Genomic DNA, 12591 nt, shown 5'->3' with positions numbered 1-12591 from the left:
TGATTTATTTGCGATTCCGATTGCGATTTTATTGCGTTCCTAATCGGGTTATCGATACCGAACTATTATTTCGATTCTGGGACTTCGAAATTAAGAGACATCAGAAATGTATGTTAAACCAAAACACAAAAAAATACGTGTACCAACTTAAATTTTCAATCTACGTTTTATTTTAACTTATTGCAAACCAATCATCTATAACAGTGAATAAAACTGAAGAGTCATAGATATGTATATATATGTATATCATGTTATTGAAATTTGATTTACTTTAGCTATATTTTATGTTCATTTTTAAAGTCAATTTACATCAAATATTTTTGTTTCGGTAGTACTCTGATGTCTTAAAAGCAAGGTATTAGTGATATATTTTAAACTATGCGACTCATTTGTTCATTTAAAACCTTCAAAATCTTAATATGATCTACAGTTAGGTCGTATTATTTTTCCTGAAGCTACAAAATCCGAGTAAAGCACCATAATACCACCCACCCACAATACAATCTTGGTTGAGCTTATTGTTTTTATCTAACGTAAAACAATGTCTCATTCTCGAGCCAAGTCCTCTTCTCCGGTTATGAGGAAGGATTCGAGACCTAATCCGCCACGACGCTCCGTCTCGCGTTGACGGATAAATACATGACACAGATTTTCCGTGCAAATTTTTTTGATCTTTTTCTTCAGAACTCTATATGAACTGTAAATAGTTTCAACAGTGTAAAGAAATTTTTTTTAATGCTTAAATTTAACACCATTAACTCTTATAAGTAGTCTCTTAAAATCTACACCTTTAAAGAATAAAGTAGCTTTCTACTAGTGAAAGAATTTTCCGACACTACAGAATAGATTCAACGATTGGCCCCTACAAACCTAAACACAATCTTGCAAACCTATTAGCTGTTGCCCGCTGTTTCACTCGCGGTCATTAAACGTAATTTTAAGTTAGACAAAGTTACATATACAGATATTTAAAAAGAAATGATTAAAATCGGTCCTGTAGTTTCGGAGATTAGCCCGACCAAACATTGTGGCACGAGATTTTTATATATATTATTATTATATTTTTATATAGATTATTTTTATAGATTAGGCAGATTTAATACCTACGCCATCGTGACCCCCTACATTTGAGTAACTATAGATGTAAATAAATCCAAATAATTTCAGTATCTGTTTGGTGTCACGGCGGCGGCGGCGCGGAGGGCCTGCCTACATCCGATAATTAAAACGAACCGAGTTGATTACGTTCCTTGTTGCGTTTTTTCAATTTCGTAATGACGAGGATTGGTCAAAATGTTACACGTTTTATTTCAAACTCATTTACCTAAAATACTTTTTCAACCATATGTGAAGCTTAATATATTACGTAAATCCAACCAGCTTATAAAATTAATTAATATAATTATTACGAGAGGTATAAAAAATTTACGTTATATTTATTATCTGCATTTAGGTTTAATTTTATTTTCTCATTTATCTCTTTGTTTAAATACAAGTTTTATGCCTTCTATTATATGTTCCTGTCGGATTGTTTAAATTTTAGTTAGATAATACAGCATGGATTACACTTTTTAAACAATGAAATACTCTCGTTTCTACCATATTAGATACTTTAAAAATTTCGATTTTAAATTGTACATTAAACTTTTTTACATAATTCTCCACAAGAAATGTAAAATCTTTTTGTTTTATTTCTATTAACAATTTTGCTACTCAGCTTTATTCAAATATATATTTTTGGATCTATAACTTCTTTAGATCTATTACAGATGCTACAAATAAATTTAATACAAAGCTTATTCTGTAATTTTTTGAAATTTATGCAATGAATAAAGTGTCATCTGATAATGATCAGATCACATTATTCGCTTAACATACATATTATGTAAAACTTTTTTGTAACAAATTGGAAATATTATGTGGGATTGTTTTGATGGCACAATTAGTGACGTAAACGCAACTCAAAATTTATAATATAATATTAAATATAATATAATTATTTTTGATCTAAAAAGAACAAAACTCGTTTTCAATTAACATCAACAAGTAACGTAGGTAGGTAGGTAGTCGAAAAAATAATCAATTAAATACGCATTATTAGATATAAGGATATATCAAATAATTGTGTTTGCTCGCAAACGAAAAAAAAAAACCGACTTCAATTACATCGACGAGTAATACAACGTAGATCGATGAAAAAATAGTCAAGTAACAACGCATTATCAAAGATTACTCAAAAAGTAGTTATCAGATCTCGATGAAATTTAAATGTGACCACATGATAAACTTCGGCTTTCGATTAAATTAAAAATCATTAAAATCGGTAAACCTAATAAAAAGTTATTGCGGATTTTCAAGAAGTTCCCTCGATTTCTCTGGGATCCCATCATTAGATCCTGGTTTCCCTATCATGGTACTAAACTAGAAATATCTTCTTTCCAACAAAAAAAGAATTATCAAAATCGGTACACCTAGTAAAAAGTTATTGCCGATTTTCAAGAGTTTCGCTCGATTTGTTTAGGATCCCATCATCAGATCCTGGTTTCCTTATCATGGTACTAAACTTGGGATATCTCCTTTCCAACAAAAAAAGAATTATCAAAATCCGTACATCCAGTAGAAAGTTATGCGGTATAATACAACGTAGGTCGACGAAAAAAGCGTCAAGTATAAACGCATTATTAGCTATAGCTCGAAAAGTAGTTGTTTGATCTCAAATAAATTTAAATGGGACCAATTGGAACACACCACCTTTCGATTGAAAGAAAATTTGTCGAAATCGCTCCACCGAGTCAAAAGTTCTGATGTAACATACATAAAAAAAAAATAAAAAAAAAATACAGTCGAATTGAGAACCTCCTCCTTTTTTGGAAGTCGGTTAAAAATAGGTAGGTACTCGTCACATCTCTATCAAATTTAAATGGAATCACCTAATAGACACCAGTTTTCAATTAAAATAAAGAAACATAAAAATCGGCGTACCCAATAAAAAGTTATGATACAATAAACAAAAATGCAGTCGAATTGGGAACCTCCTTCCAATTTTTTTTTTTTTGAAGTGGTTAAAAACTTAAAAAAAAAATCATTGTTTTGCTTTACGTAAAGTGCTTAAATAACACCATTCTGCTTAGAATTAAAATACACTAAAACTGAGTGATATTATTTGTTTATTTAATTTACTTCAAAATCAAAAACAGCTTTATTCAAATAGGGCTCCCAAATGAACACTTTCGAATCGTCATTTTACAAATTAAAACTTTAAAAATAAATTATTATTTTTGTAAAAGTATAGCTACCACCGATTCGGAATGTAGATTCTACAGAGAAGAATCGGCAAGAAACTCCGCAGTTACTCTTTTGAAAAATAATATACATATAAACTGTGTTTTAGTACAAAATTAGTAACATGTTGCATAAAATACAGCATCACTAAGTCCACACACCTTTATCAACTATGTAATCCTGCACCGAATAATAAGCTGTATCTATTAAATTTTTTTAAAATTAAAACTTTAAATTTATGTTGAGACAATTTTTAAAATTGTTTGTGGGATTTTATTATACATGCGAATACCATAACCCAAAATGGAGACGTTTACTTTGCGCAGTCGGAAACTTGGAGTTACAATTTTGTTATTCCTTCTCGTGTTTCATCATCATCATTTCAGCCTATTGCAGTCCACTGCTGGACATAGGCCTCCACAAGTTAAAATTAACAATAATGAATATTCTGGTGAATATACATAATATTATTGTAAATATACTGTTTACAACTCAGATCTTGCCTTAAACACGAGTTTTAAAGTAAGCATCCGTTACATAACATAAACTAGAATTAAAGTCAAAAATTAAGAAGTGATTGTTTAAGGCTTTTGAAAAATTGCCAAAATCGCCCATCGAGCACAAGGCTAGTACTTATTGTTAATAAAATAAATCGATAGCGACGCTAAGCAAGCTAAACATACACAAAGCGTGGTGACGCGTTGAGGGATTGGCTTTTTGGAGCATACAAAATCGCACTGGGTACGCTGCGCACTACGATTTTCTACATTTGTTTGCTTGCATTGCCATGGATCCTTACAAGATATAAATGTCGACAGTAGGGGTAGCCTTTGTCACACAATAAAAGAATTCCTAGATGTACAATCTTGGAATTCTTTTATTCATAGCAAAAAAAAAATCGATTAATCTTTTGCCCGATTACAATTTGCAGTATGGCCGTGGTAAACTAATATATCACCGTAAAATAGGTGACAGGTATAATGTATACCTACTTATCCCATGTATGACGAAATGGCATTATTTAAATATTAGATTAAAAAACGCCATACTATTATTATATGGTATTAAAAATTATATAGATTGTTCACTAATTGTTCATGATTAATAAAATAATTAGTGCAAAATATCCCAGTAACCTAGGATCGTGCGAAATACTTAAGCAATCCGCTTTGTCTGCGACAACCTTAGCTTTATATACCGCCGTCTGAATTATAAAAGTTAAACTTGCACACGGCGTCGAAGGAGTAAACCGATCCATATTAAAGTAACTTTTAAAGCTTCGAGGAACCACGTTCTGAATCTCAAATCTTGTGAACCTCGTGGTACATAAATTTCTATATGGCATGTTTAATACAACTATTGCCCTACTTACTGCTAATAATTAGCTTATTACATGCAATCGTTTTAGCTAAGTTATTTTCATTAGGTAGGTCATTTATATTTACAATATGTGGGTCTCGTACTAAGACCGACATGGGACATGTAACACCGCCGAGACTTCGACCTGCGTCCACACCGCTACAACATGCGGAGAACGCCCTAATCGAGTTCCTGGCGATAATAAAGGCAAACCGCGAGGTAAGCCTGGCCACCTGCAAAAAGATCATGCAGGCCTACCAGTACGATCACCAAAGATTACTGGAGGTGGAACTCGAGGAAGCCGAAGCGGCCATATACAACAGTGAAACCTGACAAATACTCAAGGGCAAGATGTCGGGGGTAGGTATATGGCAGCGTATAACAGCACAGCAGGCTTCGTGAGTGCGGTCGAGTCGGAGGGGAATGACGAGAGACACAAACCTTCGAAATACCTGAAGGGGACCCAGTGGTGGTAGTGGCCAGATGCACGAAAGTAATGCTGGGGACCGGATGCTACGGATGGCGAAAACCATCTCGGGCGACCGGGACGGCTTACCGACCGTGCCCTGGGGACTACTATCACTGGAGTGGATAAACGGGGTACCGGGATGCAACAAGACAACTCGCATAGTCGGGGACTTCGATGAGGACATGGAGGTCGTGATTACGACCACAGTCTAGGCGGCCAAAGACTTAAAAGAAAAACTGACACACCGCTACGGCAACAAAGCCAAGCAAAAGGTGCGCACTATGGCCTCCGTTCTAGTTAATGGGTTCAAAGAGGGCTCAAAAATCAACTGCCTAACGGTGGACGAGGCCCTCATGAACCATTTCGGAGCCATAGTAATGGCCGCCCGACTATCGGGAGCTCAGAAGGTAGTCCTCGTCGGAGACATAAATCAGCTGCCGTACATCGACAGGGACAACCTGTTCGAAATGCGGTACTGCAGACCAACCCGGATAACAACCATCTCGTGCGAGTTGTCATGCACGCATCGTAATCCCAAAGACGTCGCCCTTGCCATCAGCGAAGTTTATAAGGACCTATACAGCTCAAGCTCAAAGATCCGATCTTTGCGAGTGGAGAGCCTTACGAGCGCGCGTATTCCTGCAGGAAGAGACCGAACCTTATACCTGGTCTTTACGCAAGAGGAGAAGAGGTTGCTTACTGACCAGGGATACGCATCCGGGGAGGGATCGCGCGTCTTAACCATTCACGAGGCGCAGGGCCAGACCTATGAGGACGTCATTGTCCTCCAGATGAAGAAAAGGAGGCTCAGGATCCACGACAGCGTTTCGCACGCTGTAGTCGCGGTGACTAGACACACCAACACCTGTGTCTTGACTAACTTACGAATAGATACTAGAGTAGTTATTGTTTTACTTGGCACCAACTTCAAAATTATAAAATATTTATTTAATCATTTCTGATTAACTAAATCAAAATACGAATTACTTTGTACTAAGTAAATTTATTTTTCACTTTTTAGTTTCCTTTTTGAAGTCGGTTTTTTTTTGTTAAAAATTATTTTATTTTACAATCTTTAGTGATGGGTAGACCCTAACAAGGATGCTTTTTCTCTTATGTCGGGGTTCGGCAACATACACAATACACAAGCACAAACACCCAGATCATGAAAAATATCTATATGGCCAATACAAATGTCTGTCGTGCGCGGGGATTGAACCCACGCCAGCGCAACAGCCGGTGCTGTGACCGCTGCGCTAACGCGTCGACATACTATGAGTAAAGTTCGCTATCAGGTGTACGTAATAACAACCGGGACTGACAGCCTAGCGTGTTCTCTGAGGCTAGGTTGGGAGAACCACAAGGGTTAACAACTAGGACCGAAAATAAATATTTGTATAAACATAAATATCCACTCCGAGCGGGAATAGAACCTGCGACCGTCGGTGTTTAGGCGCCGCCGACACGGCACATGCACCATTATATCAAAGCGGTCGTCAAACAGCAAAAGGTAACTGCTGTAAATTGTTGAGAAATTCCCTCGAGTGTTTATGGGCTCCATCATCAAACCTGGTCCTGCGACACAGATGATCACACAGTCAGATGTCTCATCCTCTACCGACTAAGCTAGCCGGGCACGACGATGATACGTTGGCGCAACGGTCACAGCACTGGTTTGTGGCTGTAGCGCTGGTGGTTGCGGATTCGATACCCGCATACGACAAACATTTGTATTGGCCATACAGATATTTGCCGTGATCTGGGTGTTGTTGCAGTCTTGTGGGTCACCCCCTCGTGCCTCGGAGAGCACGTTAAACCGTCGGTCCCGGTTGTTGTCATGTACACCTGATAGCGATCGTTACTCATAGTAGGGAATATATCCGCCAACCCGCATTAGAGCAGGGTGGTGGATTAAGCTCTGATCCTTCTCCTGTATGGATCAAGAGGCCTATGCTCAGCTGTGTTAGCAGGCTGAAGCGTAAGCGTCGAAACCATTTCTGATGTACGTTCTCAAAACTGTAGGAGATGCGATACTTAACACCTTTTAATAAATATAAATTACTGACATAAATGAATCCCTATATTTTGTGGTGATTACTCTATTTTGTAAAACTTATAGAATTTTTTTTACGACAGTAAAATTTCGATTAAAGGCATACAAAAAAAGCCTTCCTTATTCCTATCATTATTTCAGCCAAACGATTAAGATTACTTTAAAAATGTTCAACGTATTACTCTACATTTTTTATTTTGCAAACCAAAACAAATTTTCTATATAAACAAAAAGTAATATTGCTAAGCGCATAACTCGAGAATTGGCACGACCAATTTGAATTTTTTTTTTGTATGTTCCTTAAGGCCCACGGAAGGTTTTAATACAAAAAGGAAATTTAAAAAAATTACTAGTAACTTTTGACAGAACGAAGTCTGTCCGGGCAGCTAGTAAGAAATAAGTGTTGTCTTATATTCTCAGAGAGAACTTTATGGTTGTCGAACAGTGCTGTCACTTAAGCTTTCAGGCTTAGTGAGACTATGACAGGCTTTTATGCTATAACAATTACTCGAAAAATAACAACTGTTATTTATTTATTCATACAATAAAAACTATGAGTAATGGATTCTTAGTATTAATGAGACGTTTTTTATTATTAGTACGGGCAGAAGATCCTATGTTTCTATTGTTGACAAGTTTACAAGCTTTCGTCTACAAATTAGCAGGTACGCGCAGGCATAAATACCTCAAAGGCTATACATGTCTTGAAAAAAACCAATATTTTAACTCTGGTATAGAGGATTTTAACACAAATATATAAAACAGAGACAAGACTGATGGGTACGCGTTTTAAAGCTGGAGTGCCTAATTCAGATAAATATCTACTTATAAAATAGTGAACCTATAGATTAATATCGAAGAGTTTACATCAAATCAAATATAGGTCCCATGTTCAGAGTGTATTTTTTTCTATACAACTTAGGTCGGGAAAACAGCGTAAGACTCACCTGATGATAAGCAATTACCGTAGCTCATAGATGTCTGCAAAACCAGAAGCATCGTTAACGCGTTGCCGACCCTATCCACAACTACCCCCATGGAGCTATGGTCACCTTACGCACCACAGGAACACAACACTGCTTGAAAGCAGTATTTTTTAGCTGTGATCTTCTGTAAGGTCGAGCTACTATCTCAGTCGAGCTGCTCATTACTTTGAGGAAATTTCCTGCTGTGCCCTTCCTCAGTTATAGTGTATATTGAAAAACCCGAGTGACTTCAACTCGGGAGTTTAAAACCGTTTCGGCTGCCTGCAGAATGGTTGTTCAGTGGATGTTGTAAATTATCTTAAATTACACTTTTGGAAAAGGACCTTTTAAAATGCATAACAGATAAATCAGACTGTACCCTAAATTAAAATAAATTATCTTATAAAACTTTTGTAACCTACAGTGGAAATACAAATAATGCTCCAATCTATAAAAGTTGCTATTGTTGATCGACATACTAATAGCTAATCTCTAAATCAATCAGATCTGCGACCTGCGTTTACTCGAGTTTCATCTAGCTTAATTTCCCACAACGGATTTGTTAACCAAACGAAACTGACACAACTAAAAACCGTTAACGCGAGTTATTATTATTTTTTTTTTTTTCTATTATACGGTATCACATCGCAATGTAAAATAAGTGACGAATGAAGAACCAAACAAATGCAATTGCCAACACAAAATGTCTTCCAAAAACCATTTTGCCATCTTTTGTTTACAAGTTTTATTCCAACATATAAAGATATAACAAAAATAACAAAGCAAAAGGTCATATGTAATGACAGCAAAGCGATTAAAATTTAGTGATTAATCAAGTTTAAAAGTCTTTCTGTAGTGCTTTGTTCATAGGGCAGGATTTTGAGTAAGATCTGTTGACCAGAGTGCTGCAAAAGCTACCGCGTCTATTCTTCATGCTGTAACTTTTTTTTTAAGTAAAACTTCTTTACACACGCTTTACTTGGGGAGTGAGCTGGTGAATGCGTGACAAGAGCGTTACGAAAAGTGCGATCGGACGAGGCGATCGGAAATTGAGAGGGAGATAATTATAGGTTTAATGAAGATAGATAGAGAGAGAGTTACGTTTCGTAAGTTTTACTTTAGCCTTGTGGTCGAAAGCACACTCGTTTTGATATTTTATGTACACTAATAAAAAAGTCGTCATTTTTTCTTTTATTACTTATTATCGTCGATTAATCATACATATCCCTGCAATGCTCATGCAGCACTGATGCAGTATGAATAACTATAAGTTATCTATAATAACAGTTTGCACTTCAAATATAATAAAGTTAAAACGTTTACCACGCTATGTGTTGTATAACTGACAAAAAATGTAATGCAATAAAAAACGATTAACATAATTATTTCAAATACAACTCAAATTATTTATGATATAAATAAAGCGACGGTATCTATATTAATTGTTCGCAAACTTATAATTTATTTATTATTATACATAATTTATTTTTAATTATTAAAATAAATGTATCGAGTCGACATCGTAATGGTACAATGAATACAACGTATATAATCAGGTCATCTTATTGGATTTACGAAAGATAAATGTGCGTTAAGACATGGTGAGCTGGGATTCAAGTCGTCTAGGCGAGCTGGGGCAACGTCGGCGAGCGAAAAGCACGTGAGTCGCTCCGGGGACCATTCATGTACAAGGGCGGCGGCCTGCGCGCGCACCGATCAATACGGCGGCTGTGGCGGGCAGTGCCCGGCCCGCCGTGCGACTACTCGCACGTGCCACGCCACGCGCCCTTCCGCGCCCTGAGCTCATGACCGCCTTCCACAGATGACGGAGCCCGCTCGCATCATACGACAGCGCCGTAATCTCCCCACACCCAGCACGCCCTTTAATATCGCGCGTCCCGCAACGCTTTCACATAGTGCGACGACAAGGTATGGAAATCGATATGGCATACGAACACCGCAGCAGCTCCTTTGACCGCGAGCCATTGACCACCCAGCAGCAGTGTTCTTGCGCACAGCTCTTTAATAATGCTCTTTAGTCTTTACCGGACTGATTCAAATATATCATTACATCCAAATCTGCAAATTGCAATTCTATTTTGCGATACATATTTTTTTTTTGCATATTTATATATCGCTAATTTCAAGTAGGTACCTGTTATAATAAATCGTACAACAATCACGGCTATTATAAATATACCAAATATGTATTTAAAATTATAAAAGTTAAGCAGTTATTCTGCTAAAACATAATATCTCACTTAAAGAAAAATGTAACTAGCCGCTTTTCATACTGATGCATATACTTGTAAGATCTATATCTTCATCTTAATTTTGCTCCAATAGAAGACATTTAATGAAGATTTCATAAAAATAATTACCCGAAGCACTATATTATGTACGTAAATTAAAGCTCTAAGTGTTGTTTTGAAAAAAGTTTTCCTTTCAATGCGGGAATAGAAACCATTTATAACGCATAATTTGTTATCCAACGTATTTCTTATTTTTCTTCACATACTTCATTATTGTACAATTCCTTCTGACTTTACCCACAATCCATAAAATGTTGACTTCAATAAAACTACGTGACCGCCACAAATCAAAAGTAGTAGCTTATAAGTCAGCTTAATAACAAAATCGATAAGCTGATTACGCTAACACGAACTTTTGTAGAGGGTAATAGTTAAACTGGGCGGTAAAATTCCACTAGAATATCGTGATGCAGTGCAATTATTACGGTAGAGGAACGAGTCCAAGGACAATTCGAATGTGTATTCAGGTATTATGTTAGGGCAAGTTTTCAGTATTTTATATTCAACCCACATATAGGCTGAAAGACTGCGTCAATGCATTTAATTATTCTATTCGAACTTACATGTAACTACATAAATTAGAGTATTTCTGTAAAGTATTATTATGAAGTTTTTGGTTCATTCGATTTGTACTAAAATGGAGCGTGCAGAATAATTCCTCTATTTATTTTAAAAACTACGGCTAACTCGCAAACTATCAAATAACTAACTGAAACTGTTTTTGTGACGCTGCTACCTTTCTTCTGTCTATGCATTTGAAAGCCAGAGATTCGATGGTTAGCCCGCTTATGGGTCGGCTTTCACAGTTCTAAGCTAGTAGTGGAACTTTCTTATCACTTAATCGCCTCTTACGACACCCACACGAAGATAGTGGCTATATTCTATGCTGCTGTTCCCACACAGAGCATGGATGAAGATAGCCGTGATGTTGGGTTCGAGCTTGGAGAGGCCTAAGTCCACCAGTAGACTACGATATGCAATATACTTCTCATGATTAACTAAATTAACTCCTTGGATAGACATAGACAACTTCTATCCCACAGTTGAAAATTATATATTGTAGATTTTGATACATTATAAGCATGTATATATTTTTCACCTCTGTGCATTATATTATCCATAAAATTAGTGCTAAGTAGCAGTGTTGTTTCAGTTTAATTCTCACTTATTTATACAACGCGTCTCTCATATATTGAAATGCTATCTGTAACTTTAACAAAAGAATGTCATCATCGCCAGTAACATATAATATTACTTGCCTCAGGTTTAGGTAAAAATTTCTAGCCTTCCAGGATTAAAAACCAATTAACAATACTTTGCATAAACCTAAAAATAACTTTATTATGAATTATCTACTCTCAAACGTGAATACTTATAGCTAACCGTGGTGCAAAAGTTTAGAATAAAATTGTCATTAAAAACACGTTATCAAAATTGATTTGTATATTAAACAGTATTCTAATTTAAGGAGTACCTGCGTACTAAAATTATTATTTTACGGTTACGGTTTGAGTATTTTGGGATACTTTGTAAGGAAAACATAACTAACATGTACTTGATCATATTATGTTGAATCTTGTTCCTGTTCGTTTACTCGTAACGTTAGCAGACTAATAATATATGTATCGGTTTAAAGATGTGTATATTATTATTTATATTGTAAACGAATCGATATCAGAAGATTTAATGTTATAAACTTTGCTGTGTGGTTACGGCAGTAAAGAATATAGTCACCCCCTCTTTCCGCTGTCTTAAGAGGCGTCTAAGAGATAACACAGTTTCCACTACCACCTTGAAACTGTTAAAGCTGACGAATGATGGAAAAGTTTTGGCGCGAACTTGTGGAGGCCTATGTCCAGCAGTGGACTGCGGTAGGCTAAAGTTATGAATTATATAAACAAGATAATAATTGTTATTATTATATTGTTTAAGTAGGTCATGACGAAAAAATTGCCTATCTAATTAATGTTATAAGTAATAGAAGTAGAAAATTATGTTTTTTCTAAGATAGCATAAATTATTTAACATATTGAAAATTCTATTTATTATCTGTCATCTGTAACGTATTACAATAAATAAGTGTGTCTGTTATTACAATCGTGTCAGAATTATCAATTATATGACGAGCACCCATTTTATTAATAAATAAAA

This window comes from Melitaea cinxia, chromosome 8 (genome assembly GCF_905220565.1).
Source record: "Melitaea cinxia chromosome 8, ilMelCinx1.1, whole genome shotgun sequence".
Lineage (NCBI taxonomy): Eukaryota > Metazoa > Arthropoda > Insecta > Lepidoptera > Nymphalidae > Melitaea > Melitaea cinxia.
This window is presented reverse-complemented; position numbering follows the sequence as displayed.